The sequence below is a fragment of the Euprymna scolopes genome, chromosome 33 (genome assembly GCF_053919585.1).
Source record: "Euprymna scolopes isolate OS-2025 chromosome 33, ASM5391958v1, whole genome shotgun sequence".
Classification (NCBI taxonomy): domain Eukaryota; kingdom Metazoa; phylum Mollusca; class Cephalopoda; order Sepiida; family Sepiolidae; genus Euprymna; species Euprymna scolopes.
Window position 1 is genome coordinate 18356628 of NC_136514.1, and position 23466 is coordinate 18380093.

The 23466-nt window shown below is 35.3% G+C and overlaps 1 non-coding gene across 1 annotated transcript; it reads right to left on the reverse strand.

The window, feature by feature from the left end:
• Positions 1-227: 227 nt before the first annotated feature.
• On the reverse strand, positions 228-301 carry Trnar-acg (transfer RNA arginine (anticodon ACG)). The gene has a single exon. It is a non-coding gene; the product is annotated as a tRNA-Arg (tRNA).
• Positions 302-23466: the final 23165 nt, after the last annotated feature.

Genomic DNA, 23466 nt, shown 5'->3' on the forward strand with positions numbered 1-23466 from the left:
TTATTATATACTAGTGGCTGCACACACAATGTCGCGTCAAACACAAAATCCAGTTCACTCAACATCAAGTACACTCAACATTGTCTTATCATCGACGCTTACCCTGTGAACTTGGAGTATGGGAAATTCCCATATGCACAAAACAAAATAACTTAAAAAACAAATATACCATAACTAAGGGTAAGGATAATGAGTAAACGTTGGATAAAATGATGGTTAAAATTATTACGAACTTGCCAGGATTCGAACCTGGGATCTTCTGATCCGTAGTCAGACGCGTTATCCATTGCGCCACAAGTCGTGTGCGTATATCGGAAGATGTTACCACGATTCTATACAGACAGTACTAAATTCCGTTGACATAGGCACATAACTTTTTCGACAATTGTCTTATTTCAGGCTTTTTGTATAACTCGGCGTTGTTCGTTACGAACCATATATAGATCACGACAATCTAGGGACTCACACCTTTCATGGGAAAAAAGAATTTTTCAATTCGGTGCATCCATTCGAAAGTTTTATTGGTGTATATATATATATATATATATATATATATATATATATATATATACAGGGTGTCCATAAAGTTACTATACAGTCTTACAAGTTACTATACAGACACCCTGTAATATATTAACAGTACAGTAAGATATTGTATTAAAATATTTATTTGTAACAAAAGAAATAAAAAGAAATAACACCTTTATATATATAAATATTAACTATTAATACAAATATAATACAATAAAACAATAAGACTGTATAGTAACTTTACGGACACCCTGTATATATATATATACATACATAAATAAATAAATAAACATTTAGAATTTTATTAATAGTATAGATAAATTATATAAATCGCCAATAATAGCCGCCATTTATCTGGTAACTATTTTTAAACGCATTGAAGCAAAATAGATGTGCATACTTTTAAATAATGTCATCATAGCTTTTCTATTCTCTTTTTTTTTTTTTTAATTCTTACAACAAACATGTATTTTCCCAACTCATGTAATTTTATCTGAAAGTTCTAAAGTTAGAATGGGGAACAATAAGACGAAACGAAAAAAGCGCCATAATCATTTCGTGGATTATAGAGCAATGTTTTATCGAAAACAAATAAAATTGAGATTAGTTTTTACAACAATAAACTACAAAAGTCTTTAACGAGAAACATATAAAATATATTTGCTTAAAATTTGGTCCTGGATATGACCTTAAACTATATCCGGTGGTGAGGCCCCAGCTTGCGGGTTTTGGGGAGTGTGGAGCCACCCTTTAATTGCCATTGCTCCTAGATCCACTCTGACCCGGAGTAGTAGTAACTGTTAGGGTCCCAACAATGGGTTAAATAGAAACTGACTTTAAAAAGAAATGTATATATATATATACTCTATTAAAAAAATTTCTTCAAAATCACTGGATTCGACATCAAATGACCTGAAAAGGGTTGATATGCCGTAAAACAAAAACAAACAAACAAACAAACAAGCAAAAGTTTAAAAAAAGATTAAAATGGAACGAAATTTGAATTTCCATTCCATTTTTATAACAGCTGTAAAACAAAGCATTCTCCGCAAGTTTTACCCAATATACTATTTAAAAGAATGCGACTATAAAATATTGATATACAACAATTCAAATACAATAAGTATTTTATGTTAAACAATTAAAATATAACAAGTATTTAATTTAAAACAGATAAAATATATATAAAATTTAATTTAAAACAATTAAACATAAAAAACTTTTATTTAAATCAATTAAAATATAAACTAGAATTGTGTCGCTTTTTAAAATATTTAACTAAATCAGGTTACGACGTCGTTTGCGCATGCGTAGAAGCGAACTCATCATGAGAGGAAGGTTTTTGTTTACCTCCCCCCCTCCCCTGTAGAAAACTGCTGATTTCGGGGTGAAGAAATTAACGTTTTTGGCCAATTTTTCGATATTTCTCGGGCGAAAGTTGGAAGTTTAAAATGATACCAGCGAAAATCTGTGACCCGTGTCGAAAGTTTTTGCGACACATACAAACACACATCCATACATACAAACAAACACACATATATACATACAGACAAACACATATTTTCGCTTTTATATATATATAGATTAAACCAAAATTGTAGTTCGGTTAAGAATGAAGTCGAATTTTAAAAAATGAATATTTATTTCAGTGTAAGAGTATGGGATTTCCGGTAACTGAGTTAGAATCTTTATTCGCTTTGAACGATAATCAAATTTATTGTGGAATCCGAACAAATGCGCGCGTGCGTTCCTTTGCGGATATTTAAATGAACAAAATTACTACGTACTCTTTGGGTGAATCTAAATTTATCAGAATCTAATTTAAACTTTTAATAGAAGTAAAATATGAGGTGTCTTAAATAAGTTTTAAAACTTATAATGTAAAGACATTAAGAACTGTCAAAAAATCAGTATGTTATTGGTATATACATCTTATGAGATGACTGACCAATTTTTATTATTTCAGGTTCAAATGAACAGCTGCAGCAGGAATTGGAATACACCCTACTAAAGCCGGATCGTAACAGTTGGTGAATTTTAAAAATTCAATTTGGACGCGAGGACACTTTAGAAGAACGATATGAAATAAAATTGTTTTAAACTTGGAAAAATGTCACAAAAACGTATGGAATGCTTCAGACTGCTTTTGGACCATCTTGCATGAATCGAGCATCAGTTTTTTAATTGCATAAAAGATTCAAGGAAGGCAAGAAGTTTGTGAGGTATGATGAGAGGTGTGGAAGAAGTAAGGAAGCCAGAATACCGGAGTTGATTGGCCGACTAAAGAATTTCATGGATAAGGGTTATCGTGTGTCTATAGAGACATGAGGTACACAGTTTGATGTCAGTGTGGGAACTGTATACAATTATTCACGATGAACTGAAAATACGCAAAATATGCGCGAAGTTTGTCCCAACTCCGTCCTTTTCACAGACTATTAAACTAAGATGGGCATCCAGACAGTTTCTCATCCTATATATAGAGTCCAGACGTTGCTACCTGTGACTTTTGGGTATCCCTAAGCTTCAGGAAAACCTTAGAGACTGTTGTTATGGGACAACTGAGGGGATGAAAGCGACTTTGACGAGGGTCATTTACACACTTACACAAGAGGACTTCTAGAAGTTGTTTGCACGCTATAACAAATGCATTGCAGCCGGAAGATATTACATAAAACATAAATAAACGTGAACATGTTCTTTTAAAACAAGTGTATTTATACCAGTAACATAAAAAAACATGTTCTTTTAAAACAAGTGTATTTATACCAGTAACATAAAAAACATGTTCTTTTAAAACAAGTGTATTTATACCAGTAACATAAAAAACATGTTCTTTTAAAACAAGTGTATTTATACCAGTAACATAAAAAACATGTTCTTTTAAAACAAGTGTATTTATACCAGTAACATAAAAAACATGTTCTTTTAAAACAAGTGTATTTTTACCAGTAACATAAAAAACATGTTCTTTTAAAACAAGTGTATTTTTACCAGTAACATAAAAAACATGTTCTTTTAAAACAAGTATATTTTTACCAGTAACATAAAAAAACATGTTCTTTTAAAACAAGTGTATTTATACCAGTAACATGAAAAAACATGTTCTTTTAAAACAAGTGTATTTATACCAGTAACATAAAAAACATGTTCTTTTAAAACAAGTGTATTTATACCAGTAACATAAAAAAACATGTTCTTTTAAAACAAGTGTATTTATACCAGTAACATAAAAAAACATGTTCTTTTAAAACAAGTGTATTTATACCAGTAACATAAAAAACATGTTCTTTTAAAACAAGTGTATTTATACCAGTAACATAAAAAAACATGTTCTTTTAAAACAAGTGTATTTATACCAGTAACATGTAAAAACATGTTCTTTTAAAACAAGTGTATTTATACCAGGAACATGACAACACATGTTCTTTTAAAACAAGTGTATTTATACCAGTAACATAAAAAAACATGTTCTTTTAAAACAAGTGTATTTATACCAGTAACATAAAAAAACATCTTCTTTTAAAACAAGTGTATTTATACCAGTAACATAAAACACATGTTCTTTTAAAACAAGTGTATTTATACCAGTAACATAAAAAAAACATGTTCTTTTAAAACAAATGTATTTATACCAGTAACATAAAAAAACATGTTCTTTTAAAACAAATGTATTTATTCCAGTAACATTAAAAAAACATGTTCTTTTAAAACAAGTGTATTTATACCAGTAACATAAAAAAAACATGTTCTTTTAAAACAAGTGTATTTATACCAGTAACATAAAAAAACATGTTCTTTTAAAACAAGTGTATTTATACCAGTAACATGAAAAAACATGTTCTTTTAAAACAAGTGTATTTATACCAGTAACATAAAAAAACATGTTCTTTTAAAACAAGTGTATTTATACCAGTAACATAAAAAAACATGTTCTTTTAAAACAAGTGTATTTATACCAGTAACATAAAAAAAACATGTTCTTTTAAAACAAGTGTATTTATACCAGTAACATGAAAAAAAATGTTCTTTTAAAACAAGTGTATTTATACCAGTAACATAAAAAAACATGTTCTTTTAAAACAAATGTATTTATACCAGTAACATAAAAAACATGTTCTTTTAAAACAAGTGTATTTATACCAGAAACGTAAAAAAAAACATCTTCTTTTAAAACAAGTGTATTTATACCAGTAAGATAAAAAAACATGTTCTTTTAAAACAAGTGTATTTATACCAGTAACATGAAAAAACATGTTCTTTTAAAACGAGTTTATTTATACCAGTAACATAAAAAAAACATGTTCTTTTAAAACAAGTGTATTTATACCAGTAACATGAAAAAAACATGTTCTTTTAAAAAAAAGTGTATTTATACCAGTAAGATAAAAAAACATGTTCTTTTAAAACAAGTGTATTTATACCAGTAACATAAAAAAACATGTTCTTTTAAAACAAGTGTATTTATACCAGTAACATAAAAGAACATGTTCTTTTAAAAAAAAGTGTATTTATACCAGTAACATTAAAAAAACATGTTCTTTTAAAACGAGTGTATTTATACCAGTAACATAAAAAAACATGTTCTTTTAAAACAAGTGTACTTTTACCAGTAACAAAAAAAACATGTTCTTTTAAAACAAGTGTATTTATACCAGTAACATGAAAAAAACATGTTCTTTTAAAACAAGTGTATTTATACCAGTAACATGAAAAAAACATGTTCTTTTAAAACAAGTGTATTTATACCAGTAACATGAAAAAAAACATGTTCTTTTAAAACAAGTTTATTTATGCCAGTAACATAAAAAAACATGTTCTTTTAAAACAAGTGTATTTATACCAGTAATATAAAAAAAACATGTTCTTTTGAAACAAGTGTATTTATACCAGTAACATAAAAAAACATATTCTTTTAAAACAAGTGTATTTATACCAGTAGCATAAAAAAACATGTTCTTTTAAAACAAGTGTATTTATACCAGTAACATAAAAAAACATGTTCTTTTAAAACAAGTGTATTTATACCAGTAACATAAAAAGACATGTTCTTTTAAAACAAGTGTATTTATACCAGTAACATAAAAAAAACATGTTGTTTTAAAACAAGTGTATTTATACCAGTAACATAAAAAAAACATGTTCTTTTAAAACAAGTGTATTTATAGCAGTAACATAAAAAACATGTTCTTTTAAAACAAGTGTATTCATACCAGTAGCATAAAAAAAATGTTCTTTTAAAACAAGTGTATTTATACCAGTAGCATAAAAAAACATGTTCTTTTAAAACAAGTGTATTTATGCCAGTAACATAAAAAAACATGTTCTTTTAAAACAAGTGTATTTATGCCAGTAACATAAAAAAAAACATGTTCTTTTAAAACAAGTGTATTTATACCAGTAACATAAAAAAAATCTAGCGTTTTGGTGGCGATGAAGTCGTTGAAGACGATTTTGATATCGCTTTGGCTTTTGAAGCATTTCTTACACAGAAAGTTGTCGAGATGCTTGAAAAAGTGGTAGTCGGTAGGTGAGATATCTGGAGAGTATAGCGGATGAGGCAGAGTTTCGTAGCCCAATTCGTTCAACTTCTTCAAGGTTGGTTTAGACACGTCCGGTCGGGCATTTTTATGGAGGAGAATGGAACCTTTCTTGTTGACTAATGTTGGGTGGTGTTGTCGGTGAAGTTTCATCTATTTGTTGACAATACTTCTTTGCCGTAATTGTTTCGCCTGCATTCAAAAGAGTCAACATGCCCCTTTTTTGATGCAACTCTGGCTTCGGGAAGTGTTGTAGCGCTACGTTGGCGTCTAACTACTAAGCTGAGCGTCGCCGCTGGTCGTAAAGAACCCACTTTTAATCGCAAGTCATAACTCGGTCGGTCGGGAAATTGGTCGTTCTTGTTGAGTAAAAAAAGGAAAGATGACACTTCATGTCGGTTTTTCTTTTGCTTGTCGTTCAATTCTTGAAACATGCATTTATCATTTTTTTTCTTTGTCTTTCCAATTTCTCCCAAGTGGTTGGCAATCGTCGTTTAGGTTACGTCCAATTCAGAGGAAAGTTGTCGAGCAGTTTTGCGTGGATTGGCTTCGATTAAGGCTTTTTATTAATCGTTGTCCACATCCGATGGCTGACCTCTACGCTCATTATCTTTAAGACCTTCGTCGCCGCCACAAAATTTCCTAAACCACCATTGTACCGTGGGTCCAGTAATGGTCCCTGTGCCAAAAGCTTCATTGATATCGCCAGCTGTTTCATCAGTTTTTCGGTCTAGCTTGAATTAAAATAAGAAAATTGTGCGAATTTGTTTTGTTTATTTTTCATCTTGTATTCAACGTTCTGAAAATAATACATAATTTAAACAATAAGATAAAGCGAGAAACGAATGATATATAAAGTAAGAGTATTATAACGAAAACTTATTTGAAAATACATCATTTAGAATAAAAATTAAAAATTCCGCAAGACCTTTCTTGTCAACTTAATATATTGCATGTAAATAACTATTTTGAAGTTTGTCCAAATGATTAATCTTTATCTACAAATATGACGAAACAAAATGCCATTGTAACTATTTCCCATAAGATTTTCTTTCCATTTTAATAATCTCCAGGCAAGTAATGGCTATTTTTGTGCATATGTTACGATAAATTATTGATTACTATTTTCGTATCCCTAATAAAAAATATGATGGATAAAATCACAACTAAAGAAGATTTATAAATAACATTATAGAGTTTACCGCCCATTGGGCATGCGCAGATAAGATATATTATTTGTAATTCGCAAGATATAAGCAAAGTGCTTATATCTTTTTTCTCTGCAGGCTTACCAGAAAATGTCCCAAATAATTTGCAAATGAAAACTACGAGAAATCGGAATGTAGGGGGGTGAATATTGTATGACAGACAGTTATATTGTAATCTTCAGGAAAACTCTCGAGTGTGGAAACTAATCCGCATGAATTATAAACGCTAACCGGCCATGTGGAAACTATGACACAAGTAAAACATTGCTAGCGAGAAGCCAATGGCAAGCAGCTGTTGCAATAACGCAAGCCCGTTTGCAAAGTTTATCGAAAGAGGTGGAGAATACTGAAAATGTTACACAGGTATGTTGAGTTGCAGCTGGCAGAGAAGGATGGTCGGATGTCTGGGCTTGCGAAGATGACGTCAAAGGAAAGTCGGTTAGATCCTAGGTCAAGCCAGCGATCCTGGATCCAGATGCCCCAGCGAATGACGTCAAAGAACTTCAAAATAGGCGACTGTCCGACATTTCAGACAATGCGTGGAAGAATGTTCAGACAGCCAAACAACGAAAAGAAGATAAGCAGCTATTACGGGGGAAGAAAACGGACACATTCTCTCTCTCTCTCTCTCTCTCTCTCTCTCTCTCTCTCTCTCTCTCTCTCTCTCTCTCTCTCACTTTGTACACACACATCAATGGACCAGAGGTCATCTCGTCAGCGTCAGACAAGGCCAAACTATTTGGAAAGAACTTTGCAGCTAATTCTACCCTATACGACGAAGGCCATCAACTGCCCATATTTCCTCCTATAACACAGAACAAGCTAGGTAACATACAAATATCCGTGCATGAGGTCGCCAAGCTAATCAAGAACCTAGATTCCAGTAAAGCAACTGGCCCTGATGGCATCCCAATTATAGTGTTAAAAAAGCTTCAACCAGAACTTGCTCCCATACTTACGAAACTATTTAAGCGCTGCCTTAAGGAGAAGTGCTTTCCGACTCCCTGGAAGACCTCATCAGTTTGCCCTGTGTTTAAGAATTCAGGTGATAAGTCATCTCCCTCTCAGTACAGACCAATAAGTCTCCTGTGTGTTATGAGTAAGTTGCTGGAATCCATATTAAATAGAGAAATAGTCAACCACCTCAGCAGGAATAACCTTCTTAGTGACACACAATATGGTTTCCGCTCTGCAAGATCTACCGCAGATGTGCTGGCGGTTATATCCCACAGGATTAGCGAATCTCTTGACAAAGGCTTCCTTTCTAGGGCAATTGCTCTTGATATATCAAAGGTCTTGGACAAGGTATGGCATAAGGGTCTACTTCACAAGATTTCCAGCTACGGTATAACTGGAAATGTTTTCTCAATCATTAAATCATTTCTCTCCGATAGGCTCATAAGAGTAGTGGTAGATGGACAAAAATCGGAGGCCTGCAATATAAATGCTGGAGTCCCTCAGGGGTCAATCCTGGGCCCAACTCTCTTCCTGATCTACATCAATGACCTCCCTAAACACATACTTAAATCATTCGTTGACATCTATGCTGATGACACGACCATCTACGGCAACACATCAAAGGCTGTAAATGACAAAGTTCTCTCTGATTCTCTTTCCTCTGATCTCGAGCGCGTGGTTCAGTGGGGGAAAATGTAGCTGGTTATCTTTAATGCATCCAAAACCAAACTCCTATCCTTACATGATCAACGCTCTGATCCCCATCTGGCATCAATTGTGATGGATGGCTCTCGTCTGTGTGAGGCCCCGTGTTTTGACAAGCTTCTGGGTTTGACCTTTACTCCTGATCTGAAATGGAACACGTACATCAAGTCTGTTGCCAAGGTCGCTGGAAAGATGGTGGGATCCTTCTACCGCTCCAGAAGATATCTCACTACTGATGCAATTCTCTATCTATATAAAAGCCAAGTACGTCCAAGGATGGAATACTGTTGCCATATCTGGGCAGGATCTGCTAAAAACAGCCTATCCTGCCTTGACAGAGTACAAAATAGACTTCGTGGCTTAATGGGGGATGCCCTTTTCTCTACCCTGCAACGTCTCTTCTAGCCTATCCTTGTTTTATCGTTATTCCCATGGCAAGTGCTCGTCTGAACTCCAATCTCTGGTCCTCCCTCGCCAATCTTTCACGAAAAACACCCGTCTAGCTGAATCCACTATCAAAAGTTTCCCCCGCTCTTTATCTGTGCCTAAATCAAAACGCGGATTCCACGAACAAAGCTTCTTTCTTAGAACTACACGCCTGTGGAACTCTGTTCCGTATGCCTGCTTCCCACCGGACTACAATTTGGATGTCTTCAAGTCCAACGTTAACAAATTCCTAATGAACCGCCCCCTTAAGTAAACACTTCATCAAATCTCCACACTAACGTAATGTACTTGCAATAACCCTTATCCCTGAGTGGCTTCTGGGCCTTGATAAGTGGTGATCACTGTGTAAAAAAAAACATCACCCTGCGACCCCTCCATTCTGTCAGTGTTGTCATTGGAAAATAAACATTGTTTATAATCATTCATTCCTGTTACGTACAAAATACTTTGTTTTGTGTTTACGTCTGATGTTGGTAGTACGCCTAATTGTACGGATTCCAAACAACTACTGACTAACGACTCGACCGGTCTTATGAATAACACAACGCTAATATTAATTCCAATTAATTCTTAACTGTAAATCGAACGCACACCAGAATACATAGTTCGCTGCATATTATCATATCAAAGATCGGTACAAAATTGCAGTTAGATCGGACCAGTAGTTTCCAAAAACGGTGGAACGGACAAACAGACAAACTTAGAGAAATATAACATGAATAATAAGAAAACATTGTGTTAATAAAACTGTCAGACAAGATCTCGTGTTTCTCCGTGCGTTTTCTCGTTTATAACTTTGATAAATCCTCGTATTCGTTGCATAAATTATTTAATAGAATCTGCTCCGACGAGCGCGTAGCACAGGTACTTCACCGATTTAAATATTTGGAATAACTCGGAAGCAGCAAGATCTCACGGTTTCGCTGTAGGAGTCCTTCGAGGTCAAAGAAATTTTTACTCTAATAGTATCTTTATGCGAACCGTTTGACTTTGAAATTCCCTCCTTATTTTCTGCTTCACCGACTGTACTAACATGAAGAATTTGAAATGCAATGTTAACATATAACTCGCTGCTCAATTCTTGTGTTGATGGAGTCGCTTCAGACAAGGCGTAAAGCAACGTGATAAGGAGCTAAAATTACTTCAAGACCAAAAGTTTTGCCAACGAAAAGTGTTAGACAAATTAGATTCTGACCAATAAAAAAGCAATTCTTCCCTTTTTGTCAGAAAAATCACTAATGGAATGTGAGGACTAAAGAACAAAATAAGGGAGGCGACAGTTATGCGGCCGCCGAAAGTAAACCCAAGATCCACTTTCTACTCTCGCTAAAGATTTTTTTAATTTCCTATTAAAGTGTTCTTGTGGACATGGTACCGTTTCATACTCTCAAAAAGTTCCAGCAAAAACATAACAGCCAGCCGTGGTTCTCTCCAGAATGTACTGCTGCCATTGCACACAGAAATCACTTTTTCCATTGCTTCCAACGTAATAGATGTACTGAGACTAAAGCCTCTTTCAGGACTGCCAGCAACCACTGTAAAAATGTAATAAAGAATGTAAGAGAGTTGTATGCTCAGTCCGTCAAGTCCAAAGTAGCTGAACAGCGGCTTGGTTCCAATCAGTTTTGACAAATAGCAAACAGAATCCTGAACAGAAGCGTGTACTCTATCCCAACTATCATCAATGGACCTGAGGTAATCTCGTCAGCATCAGACAAAGCCAAACTCTTTGCTAAGAACTTTGCAGCTAATTCTACCCTTTGCGACCAAGGCTGCCAACTCCCAATATTTCCTCCTATATCAGAAAACACGACATGTGATATACAAATATCTGTACGTGATGTTGCCAAGCTATTCAAACCCCTTGCTTCCCATCACACTGGAAAATATCATCAGTATGCCCTGCATTTAAGAATTCAGTTGATCGCTCATCCCCCTCTCAGTACAGGCCAATAAGTCTCCTGTGCGTCATGAGTAAGTTGCTGGAATCTGTGGTAAATAGAGAAGTAATCAATCATCTCAGCAAAAAGAACCTTCTTAGTGACATGCAATATGGTTTCCGTTCTGCTAGATCTATAGCAGATGTGCTTACAGTTATATCTCATAGGATTAGCGAATCTCTCGACGGAGGCAACCTTTCTAGGGCAATTGCTCTTGAAATATCAAAGGGCGTTGATAGGGTATGGCATAAAGGTTTACTTCACATGATCTTCAGCTATGGTATAGCTGGAAATGTCTTCTCAATTATTAAATCATTTCTCTCTGATAGGTTCATAAGAGTAGTAGTTGATGGGCAGAAATCAGAAACTCACAGTATTAATACTGGAGTCCCTTAGGGGTCCATCCTGGGGTCAACTCTCTTCCTGATCTAAATTAATAATCTTCAAAATCACATCCATACATCATTTGTAGGCGTGTATGATGATGAGACTACCATCTATGGTAGCACATCTAAGACCGTAAACGACTAAGTTCTCTCCGAGTCTCTCTCTCTTCTGAGCTTGAGCACGTGGTACAATAGGGAAAGAAGTGGCTGATTACTTTTAATGCATCTAAAACCAAGCTTTTATCTTTACATCATCAACGCATCAATTGAAATGAATGGCTCTCGTCTTGGGGAGGCCTCATGTTTTGGCAAGCTTCTGGGCTTGATCTTTAATCCTGATATGAAATTGAACACACACAACAAATCCGTTGTCAAGGCCGCTGGAAAAATGGTGGGATCCTTTTATTGATCCAGTAGATATCTCACTGCTGATGCAATTCTTTATCTATATAAGAGCCAGGTACATCTAAGGATGGAGTACTGTTGCCACATCTGAGCAGGAAATGCTAAAAAGGACTTATCCTGCCTTGATAGAGTTCAAAATAGACTTCGTAGCCTCGTAGGAGATATCCTTTTCTCTTCGCTGCAACCTCTTTCTCACAGAAGAGATGTTGCGAGTTTGTCTCTACTTTATCGTTATTTTCATGGAAAATGTTCGACTGAGCTTCAATCTATAGTCCCCCCTCGCCAAACTTTTACAAAAAACACTCGTCTAACTGTAAACACTATCAATCATCCCCCACTCTTTATCTGTGCCTAAACCTAAACGTAGATTCCATGAACAAAGTGTCTTTCTTAGAACTGCACGCCTGTGGAACTGCCTTCCGTTTTCCTGCTTTCCAGCTGACTAAACATTCATGCGTTGTTCGCTTATTTCATACAGCGTTCAATTTCAGCAACAAAGGTTCAAGCCCGTATATAGTGACGCTAAGAAATAGACAGACGACCCGAACAGAAACCCCCAAGCAGATTTAATAGACGCCATATCAACCCTTTCATCGAAAAAACTTTTGTCCATTGTTTATTCCCTCGAGTGATTGGCTGATGTGCCAGAGATGTCACCAAGGTCACTCTCCCCGGCAAACAATCGGGTTCATTAATGCAAAAAGGTTTTATTTTATTTTAGTTTTTCCTTGGATTTTACTTGTACAAATGGAAATTATTTTAACTTTCTTGAAGTTATACATTTGGATTTTACCGTCACTGGATTTTTTATCTTCCACCAGACTATCCATTCATGTGTATTCACCATATTCCCTCTGCTTCACTTTTTTGTTTTCAAGTAATATGTTTGACTTACTTGTTGTTTCATCAAATACTTCTGCATGCAAAATCCGATCCCGCATTTTGCTAATTCCTACCCTCTGATGAGAAGGAAAGTATTTCTTCGAAACTCCGCTAATTAAGGACTACCCATTTATCTAGTGTTTCCTTTTCAGATTAAATATGTTTTTAACTCATTTCAAAGTGTTTTTTAACATATTTTATTTACTGTTTGCTCATATTATAAGCTCTATTTCCTATTTGGCTTTATCGAGCTTTTACATCTGGCTGAGATAATTTTGTAAATATTAATTCTTTAATATTTGTAATATACTTTAATTTTACCATTTTGGATCATTTTGGGAAATTTAATAGTAATTTTTATTTTATATATATATATATATATATATATATATATATATATATATATATATATATATATATATATAAAGCTGAATGTGTGTGTGTGTGCGTGTGTGTGGTCACGAATAGTCTCCTATATCGTTGACTATTTTAAAAAAGTGATTACATGTAATGATAGAAAATGTATCGAGACAAAGGAATGGGTATGTGTTACATGAAAAATGCTTGTCCCCTTTTTCATGTAAGTAAAAATAAAGAGAATTAGTAAATGAAAATAAAATTAGAGAAAACGGGAATCGAACCCTGGAGATAAGTTTTAAAGAACAGTAGGTTTTAATGGAATGTCCAGTAAATTGTTGATTCTGATAAAATAAATAATGAATAAACTATTCATTGTTAGAAAGAATGTGCCTAATAAAATATGGTTTAAATGAATTAGATATGTAGGTTGAATTCCTTTGTGAAAACAACAAAGGAAAAATGGGAAATCAGAATGTTTCGAAACGTGCAGGTCGCGCGTGTTGATGGCACATGAGTTGTGGTCACGTTGGCCGGACATGCATGGATTTCTCAATAAAGGAAGTGAGAGTTAGTTAGAAAAAGTCAGAAAGGAGGCAGAGAGTCAGAGAGAGAGAGACGAGAGTCCGACCAGTTCGAACCTTGCCACCGTCTGGAAGCGAGAGGGTTAGAAAAAGAAAACATAAGAAACTTTGAATTCCTGGATGCAAGCCATTGACCGGTCAAGTGGAAGAATCATGTTTTTTTATAACTGCCGTCTCCTGTGTCTATCATTACATGAAAAGGGTATTGTCTAACCATTTGAAATTCATCATCTAAAAATATATAGGTGTTAGAAAGTATATGTCTATTTATCTTATATAAACACTCCCGTTCAAACAGGACTGTCAAAAGCATAAATGTCAACCTCTCAATCTATCGGTATAAATGCCAACCTATCGGTCTATCTATCTAGACAGCAAACATGTATTTATATGCAATCTCTCTCATTTATAAACTCTCACTCTCTCTTTATATACACCTGTTAATATCTCCATATCTCACAACATGAACCTCAAAGATCTCTTACTTTTCTCATAACATGAAGTTTAAAATATAACATATGTTTGATCTGGCAGAACGGTGGTTCATTAAAATTGTGGGGTCTGCGTTCGCGCCTGGTCCACAAAGTATGGAAATAAAAAATTTGAAAATTAAAAAAAAAACGTTTACAAATGTTTTTGATATAGATGTACATAAGAATACTTTGATAAGTATGTTTTAACTTAAATAGGGATGGTATAAGATTGTGGGGTCTGTGTTCGCGCCTGGTTTCCATAGAATGGAGATAGGCACAAACTTTAATAAAGACTTTTCATATCTATCTGCGTAAGTATACTTTGATAATTATGTTGCAGTTTGAAGAAATATGGTATAATAAAATTATGGGGTGTTCGTTCGCGCCTGACCTCCATAGAATGGAAATATGTCACAAAGTTTAACAAGGTTTTTTAATCCACAGAATATTGTGATAAGTGTTTCAGTGTGAACAGGTATGGTATAATAAATGATGGGGTTTATCTATTTTATTTTTACTTTCATCATATTTTCCTTTGGTTGTGATACCCTCAAATTCGAAGCTATCTCTTTATAACCCTTCCTTTTGATAACCTATCATACTTTCATAAATCAGAGTCCATTTTCTGTAGGCTGTTTTTGAATCCAGTCAACGACGGGTACTTTTGCTATATATATATATATATATATATATATATATATATATATATATATATATATATATATAACTACTTCATTTACTCACATAAAATAAATATACGAAAGTATAGATTTATACGTAAACTTTAAGTATTTACTTCAAAAGTGCTCAATACGTAGGTAGAGCTAGAAAATCAGTTCTAACAAATAACAATAACCAATGGATAAAAACTAAAATGAAAAATTCGTTTGATTTGGCGATGGGTGCCAGAGATTCTGCAGAGGCATCAGATCTTGTGGGATTATTCATTGTATATACCCTCACAAGCATATTCGATACTACGGATATCGGCCTATATAGAGATGACGGATTAGCTATAATAAAAAAAACTCCAACAAAGTCAAGGGAGAAAACTTTAAGAAAATCATACACAAGGAAATGAAAAAATTAGGCCTAAAAGCAGATGTATCAGCTAACATAGAAATAACAAACTTCCTGGACGTCACGTTAAACTTAGATAAAAACACATATGAACCATACTTAAAAGATAACGCTACTCCAATTTACGTAAACCCTAAGTCCAACCACCCATCATCAATTATAAAACACATTCCTAACTCGATCGTAAGTAGACTCAGTAATAACTCAAGCGATGAAAATACATTTAACAGGTCAACCAATATCTACGAAACAGCCCTTAAAAATAGTGGATACAAACATATCGATATCAAATATAAGCAACAAAACATCAACAACTATAATAAAATTAAAAATAGAAGAAAAAGAACTATAATTTGGTATACTGCCCAATACAATCAAATGTTAAAAACAAAACTTGGCAAGAAATTTCTAGATCTTATTGAAAAACACTTTCCCGCAACCAACCCCTTACACAAAATCATCAATAAAAATCCCTTGAAGTTATCTTACAGTTGTTGCGAAAATTTAGAGATGATAATTAAAGCACATAATAACAAAATACTAAATAAAAACAATGTAAACAACAACAAAATAAACAATAAAAAACGTAGACACCATGACAAAAATAAAACCAACACTAGCAGAAATAATAATAATAATAATAATAATAATAATAATAATAATAATAATAATAATAATAATAATAACAAACCAACCCCGGACAAGAACAACCATACCATAAATAAAAATACTAATAACGAACAAGATAAATGCCACTGTAGACACCACACACTTTGCCCCGTTCAAAATAAATGTCTGACAAAAAGCGTAGTTTATCAAGCAACAATATTTGCGAAAGAAAACCCGAATAACAAGAAATATTACGTAGGCATGACTTCCTTAGATTTCAAAACCCGATACTATGACCACAAAAGTACATTCAAAAATAAAAAAAAACACCGTATAAAAACAACACTAGCGAATAAATACTGGGAACTCAAAGAAAGCGGACATTCGCCGGTAGTCGAATGGAAAATAATAAGACAAGCTACCACGTGCAGACATTTAGACGGCCCATGTAAATTATGCCTCCATGAAAAATTTGCTATCCTGTACTTTAAAGAACCCCAAAATCTATTAAACTGTAGACGAGAAATAGCAAACAACTGTGTTCACAAAATAAAACTTACTCTAGGATAGCGATACAAAATAGCTTTAAAACTAACAAAAACAATAGAAAACAAACAAATAAATAAATTAAATAAACATGAATATACATAAACGATCACACATATATGTATATATATATATATGTATGTGTGCATGTATGTGTGTACACATATGTATATTTATATATATAAAAAAACGAAAAAACGGAGGAAAATCGTCTGCCTTAAACCACTAACCTAGTTCTAAAACAGATCTTTTGTTCGATAAAGTGCATGCCCATTGGCTGATAGGAAGGGGCGTGGTGGATACTAGAAAGCTGATTGGCTAACTGAAATCCTCAACATATATAAAAACGAGAAACAACCACAGAATTCGCGCATAAGCCTGACGAATCCTATAGTGGATGAAACGCAGAATATTCAGTGTAGCTTAATCGCCATATATATTTTATAAATTACTATATATATATATATATATATATATATATATATATATATATATATATATATATATATATATACTAATGTCTCATACTTACGTAATGATCAGTGTAGAAAGTAATAATTACTGCCGGTCGGGAGATTCGAACCCAGTCAACAAAGTTAAACTTGGCTTTGTGGCTAGTGTCTTTTTTCTTAGTCCCCGGCAATTAACCTTTAAATGAGAAAGAGAGAAAAATTTCACCGATATTTATCGCAAACATAATTTATTGCCATTAGTTATTAAATTAAATTCTATTATCAACAATGAGATTGTTTTATTATAATTATTTATATTTTTTACAGTAGTCGTGTAAACTTTAATTAACGCGTCATATGAGATGACAAGGCAGCAACTAACTACGCGAGTGTTAAACAGGGATAGAACATAGGTATATGAAAACGGAAACGGGTAAAACCGTTCGTTATATCTGAAGATTTTTTTTTAATAAATCTTGGCCTGCTGACATTGCGGACATCGCAATCCTATATGAATGGCTTTTTTTCTGTAAAAATAAAGATGCTTGTCTATCTATGATTTTGTGTGCGCGCATTTGTGCGTGTGTTTCCGGCTGTCTGGTAAGCATTTTTCGACGATAAATAAACACTGCATTAGATGACGCACTTTAGTGCAGCCCTTACTATAGCAGTATCTTACAGAAGAATATCCCATACTTTTGTTTTATATGCTTCTAAAAATTATATCAGACATTTGTCAGTGGTTGTTGGCAATGCATTAACGCGACCATTCCGGGATGTTCGCCTTGACTTTTCTTGTCGTTAAAAACGCAATTACGTCAATTTCTTCTTTGATCCGTTTCTTCAGATCCTGAAGTGCCCGAGGCGATATCGGAGAATTTTTTTTCTTTTAAGCATCGCTAAAAGAAAAATGCCGCAAGGACTTGAATCCATTGGCCTTGATGGGAACTGCAACTTTCAACTCAAAGATATCAAATGACTGCTAAATATTTCCTTTAATAGATGCATCGAAGATATTGCCACTTCTGTTGTAAATAAATGTGGATTCCCTCTACCGAGCTAGAAAACTTCTCTCATCTGCCAATATTCTATATATTTATAAAGCCCATGGATGGAGTAGTATTGTCGAGTTTGAGCTGATGCACCAAACACCTGTCTCTTTCTCTTGGATTAGGTGCAAAAATAGTTTCTAACCTAACAGCTTCAACATTTTCTGCCAATGTCCAATCGCAGCAATATTGCACCTCCGTGCTTTTTTACAAGTACTTCCATGGAACATGCTGCACTTGTAACCCCTTAACCTAAATACCTGTAATATTCTTCACTGTAATGCTACCCAGATGCCGGAAAACATTATATTCTAATAGCTTCATTCCTTGAACTACTAACCGTTGTAATTCCCCCTTACCCCCTGTTTCCCAAACTGCACCAACATGCAAAAATTTAAGCGCAATATAAACAAACATCTTGCTGCTAAACTTCCTAATTGGGGCACTGCAAATGTACAAAATTTAAAATGTAATGTCAACAAACATCCCACCGCACAACTCTTCATTTAGGAGGCTTTCCCTAAACCTGGTCCTTATTCGCAGTAGCGCCTTACGCCTCAGTGGTACTATGCCTCATGTGAAGGTCAGTCAAAGGATTTAAAAGAATGAAAATAAAAACAACTCCCTAAAATCATATATACTGAAAATGATTTTTCCAGAAATAGCTTACTTATGCCACATTCTTTTTACTGGCGGTTGTTATCTGCAAGCTGTTTCAACGAAAATGAAGTCGAAATCAAAAAGGGGTTCATAGCTCCCATTTTTCTTTTTTTGTGGTAAAATGCTGACATTTTCTGAGTACATTCAGCTTTACATATATAGTACGTATATAAACAGAAACTCTGGCGCGTAATTATCAACAGCAGCAGCCCCATGACATGCATGCAAATAACTAAGCCGGTGTGTGAGCTGACATCATAGCAGAGGAAGAGAAAGATATCACGTTGTGAGTTGACTGGCAAGGCATGCCAGCGGGAGATGGGTGTGTAGCCATGTAGTGACGTAAGAGACTTTTAAAGCATGTGTTCGACACGGCAGCGTTTTGTGAAGGGCATGGCGAACTAAGAAACTTATAAAACAAGATGCACTGCGTTGTTTGGAAAGTACTGTTAAAAATGCCTTCTATTTCAACAGAGTAAAAATTAGTCGAATTTCTTCTTTTTTTCCTTTGCGACTGTCTCGGAGACAACGTGTTGGGTTCAAGTGTTTGAATGTAACGACTCCGTTCAAAAAAGATAAAGGAAAACGTTACAAGTGCTCCAACCACCGTTGGAAAGATCAAAATCTGGAATCGCCGCTCATTTCGACCTCAAGTCTCACTATGATATTTTTCCCCCGATTCTTTCTTTACCAGTGAGGTACAAGGTGCCTTCAATAAGTTTCCAGATTTTTTTCGTATGGGCACTTTTATTAATAGTACTTATATGAAACTCTTGTCCCCTTTAAAGTAATCTCATCCGGCTGCAATGCACTTGTACCGTTCCAACAACATATGGAAGGTCCCATGGAAGTCCTCTTGCGTGAGTCTGTCAATAACTCTTCTCACAGCCTTTCTCATCTTTGCAATTGTCTCATACCGACATACTGAATTTTCAGGAGTTGTACGACAATTATAAATACCTGTACAAAAAAAAAGCTGGAAATTTATTGAAGGCACCCCTAATTTAAAAATGTTCTTTAGCAAATTCTCCAATCCGCATACCTCGACATACAAATAGTAGAATGTTCAAATTCTCAGTTACGTTTCAACCTCGGAATTATCAAAACAATCTTAATCGCATTCCAAACGTGACATACACCCCACACTCGTAACTGCTGCCGCTATTTCTTTCTTAACGTTACTTCTAGCTTCTATATACTTCTGTCTGTTTGAACTGGACTTATGTCGGTTAAATCTGTGGTATGCATGCTGCCTTTGAACAATGGCAGTTGCACAAGTAGAAGTAAACCATTCGGGAGAGTGTTGGGCTTGCTATAAAATTTCCGCATGGGATCATGTGCTTCAATTGCCGTTTTGAACCATTCAGTGGTCTCATTTGCGCACTGTTCAGCAGGAAGAGAAAAAATATTTCCCCATAGGGCATCTCTGATAAGATCTCTGATGGCTTCCCAGTCAGCCTTTTTATAATATCTCGTTGTTTTGAGCACTGGCTCTTCAGTTTTGGCTCTAGAGTTTAGGGCGATTTCGACCATTATCACTGCATGATCAGCATTTCCGAGTGGGCTGTCAGCATTTGTTATACAATCCTCGGGAACTGTGGTCAGAAACAGATCTAGAAGTGATGCTTGTTGTTCTTGCTGGTCAAGGAAACGGGTTGGAAACGTAACCATTTGTGATAGGGAGTGAGATATAGCGAAGCTATGTGTTGTGCTGCCTGCTGCATCTGTGTAAGTAGAGAATCCAAGCCAGTTTTTGTGGTGGACATTAAAGTCACCAAATACATGTACTTGTACGCTAGTGTGGAGGGAGAGTGCTGTGTCTATGCTGTCAGAGACTTTGTTAATTATGGTGCAGTCCTAGGTCGAGGGAGAGCGGTAGAGAAAATAGAGTAGCTAATGTTATGTTGTATGTTTAGTCTAAAGCACATAAAGGCTTGATCGTCCGATTCTAGGTTTGTTTCTCTAGTCAAGGGGAAGATGTTACGAATGTAGACTCCAATTCCGTGCATATGTCTGTCAGAGTCCTTACGGCAGAGTGTCAGATAGCCATGCATGTTAAAGTAGTTAGAAGGGATGGAGGAGTGTAGGTTAGTCTCACTTAGTGCTAAGATATCCGGGGTGTTCGTTAGGAAGAATGCTTCGACATCATTTAAATTAGTTCTAAGCCCACGGATGTTCGTAAATGCAAGCCTCAAGGGAGAAGGCAGATTGGTTTTGTTTGAGTTTGGGCCTGGTTTATGGTTAATTCCATAGCTTATGTAACATACTGACCCAACGGGTCACAGGTAGTCTAGTATAGTTATAAAAATATTATTTTACAATACTCTTAAATATGCCATTTATATATGCATATGATACTTCTCCCAGACTATGATAAATTTACAATCTGCTAATATAATAAACTGCAGGCTGGAACGATAAAATTGTCGCCCTAGAAAAGACCACATAATTTCATTTCCGTTTGATGAAGACCGGTTTTCTTTTATTTTTTGTTGCATATATTAGTAAACTAGTTGTGTACAACCCCAAAAGCGGTAGGAGCCTTCTATCATGTCTGGAAGTAACACAATGTTCAACAAAACAGATCGGAGATGCGCCGCTGTACAACTCATGCTCTCTACAGATCCATGTTATGACAACAACAGCGTCGCCAGCGCCCTCAAAATGCATCGCTGGATTACCACGAATAACAGGGACGTGCACAAGATGACGAAAACAAGTTTTCCGGACATGGTTATGGTCTTGGATGTAGTTTCAAGTTAGGGTCAGATCATGCCACCTCACATCTTCGAAGTCGGCTTGAAAGTACAACACCAAATTGTACCTGGATTTTCTGAAGTGTGTGGTGATCCCCTGGTGAAATCAACTGGCCGATGGCAGATCCTGCGTCATGCAGCAGACTCAGCGCCGGCCCACAAGTCCAAACAGGCCCAGACTTGGCTTAAAAAGGAGTACTACGACTTGTTACCCTTCTCTCACTGGCCCCACTCCTCCCCGACCTTAACCCGCTGGACTAAGTCGTTTGATCATACGTCGAGAACATCACCAACATGACCTCCCACAACACCAAAACCAGCCTGATCGTCGCCATCTGCTGAGTATTCGCCGAGCTCCCGTCAGCGTATGTGGAAAGGGTATGCTCTCCGTTCCAGTTCAGTATGGAAGCGGTAATTGAGGCTGAAGGCGGTTACATTGAATATATGTCAGCTACTACATAATCAAGTTACCTGAATTGATTTTTTTCAATAAAAGTGTTAAAATAAAGCTGTAGAGTTGTTTGCTTTGGGACAACACTTTTATCGTTCAACCCTGTATGTAGATTATCCAATTAGAATACGTCACACAAACACAGCATAGTTGTAATGCGAGCGTATCTTGTTTCTTATGATAATATAGAATGTGTAACTTACAATTTTATGATTGAAAATCTATATATAAGTGAAAATGTGTGTGGGGGCACCTCTTAACCTATATACTCAACGAAGTTTGGATCTACAGACTTGAAATTTGGTATATAGGGTAATCAGATACGTGGAAAACTGAGGGCGAGAGTGAAAATTCCTTCGATTTCCTCACCTTTAAGTGGGAATATCAATCCGTAATAAATATATAAATTATATAAAATATGCCCTAGAATTCAATAACTTAACAGATGTGTGTATGTTCCTATTTTTTCTGTAAGCTATCGTGGACCAATGAAAGGGGGTAATTTACTTTATAAATGCATATATTGTTACTTTTCTGCCCCGAGCGTTGCCAAATCACCCGACGATCAGCAGAGTCTAGACTTGCGGCACGCGAGTTGGAAGTATTATTAGAATCTTAGCCTGGCAACAACCCATCGTCCAATCAAATTAATTTTTCATTTTCGGTGCGTAAGTATGCGCGCGAGTTGAATGCCACGTGCGAGCGAAAGATTGAAGAAATTCAAAATCTATCTTGAGTCAACCTTCGGCAATAAAAAAGGGGGCATAAAGCCATATTATTAAATCGTCGTGAATCCGACATATTCAAGGAAGGCATAAGGCCATATTACTCGAGCATCGTGAAAGGCACCATGCTGTAATGTACTTCAGAGTCTAGTGACTTTGCCCATCTGTATGTACAACTAAAGATAAAGTTGGTTAAGAAATTATCTTTCTTTTTTGGTATAATCGCGATACTTTCATCAGTTATTTGAAAATTTTGTCGGACTGTTCAAAAGAACCAAGTGATGGCTCGTATTTCTTTTTGCAGCCGTAAGAACTTTGCGTCTCGACATCGCGTCCTATAATCAAGAACTTTGAGTAACTCCCATTTCAACTAATCGTGATTTCTATTACTCATTTCGTCTATCCTTCTTTTCGCCTTCTTTTTCGTTACTTGGTTGAGTCATATAAAAACAAAAAAGAACATATGAAATACGTTTTTGTCTTCGAATTCATGTTCTTCATTTCATTTGCCCTCGCCGTTGATATACATGCTTCTTATTAACCTGCCACTAATACTTCTTCTCACTACTCATGGAATATAAGGACCATTAGCCCATACACAGCTAGGAATCACATAGAGATTTTTTCCCATTTTTGATTGGGATCGAGTTGGGTCAGTGGCGTAGCTAATGGAGAGCGAGGGGAGGGGTGAACAATTCCGGGTGCCAGCACAGAAGAGGTGAC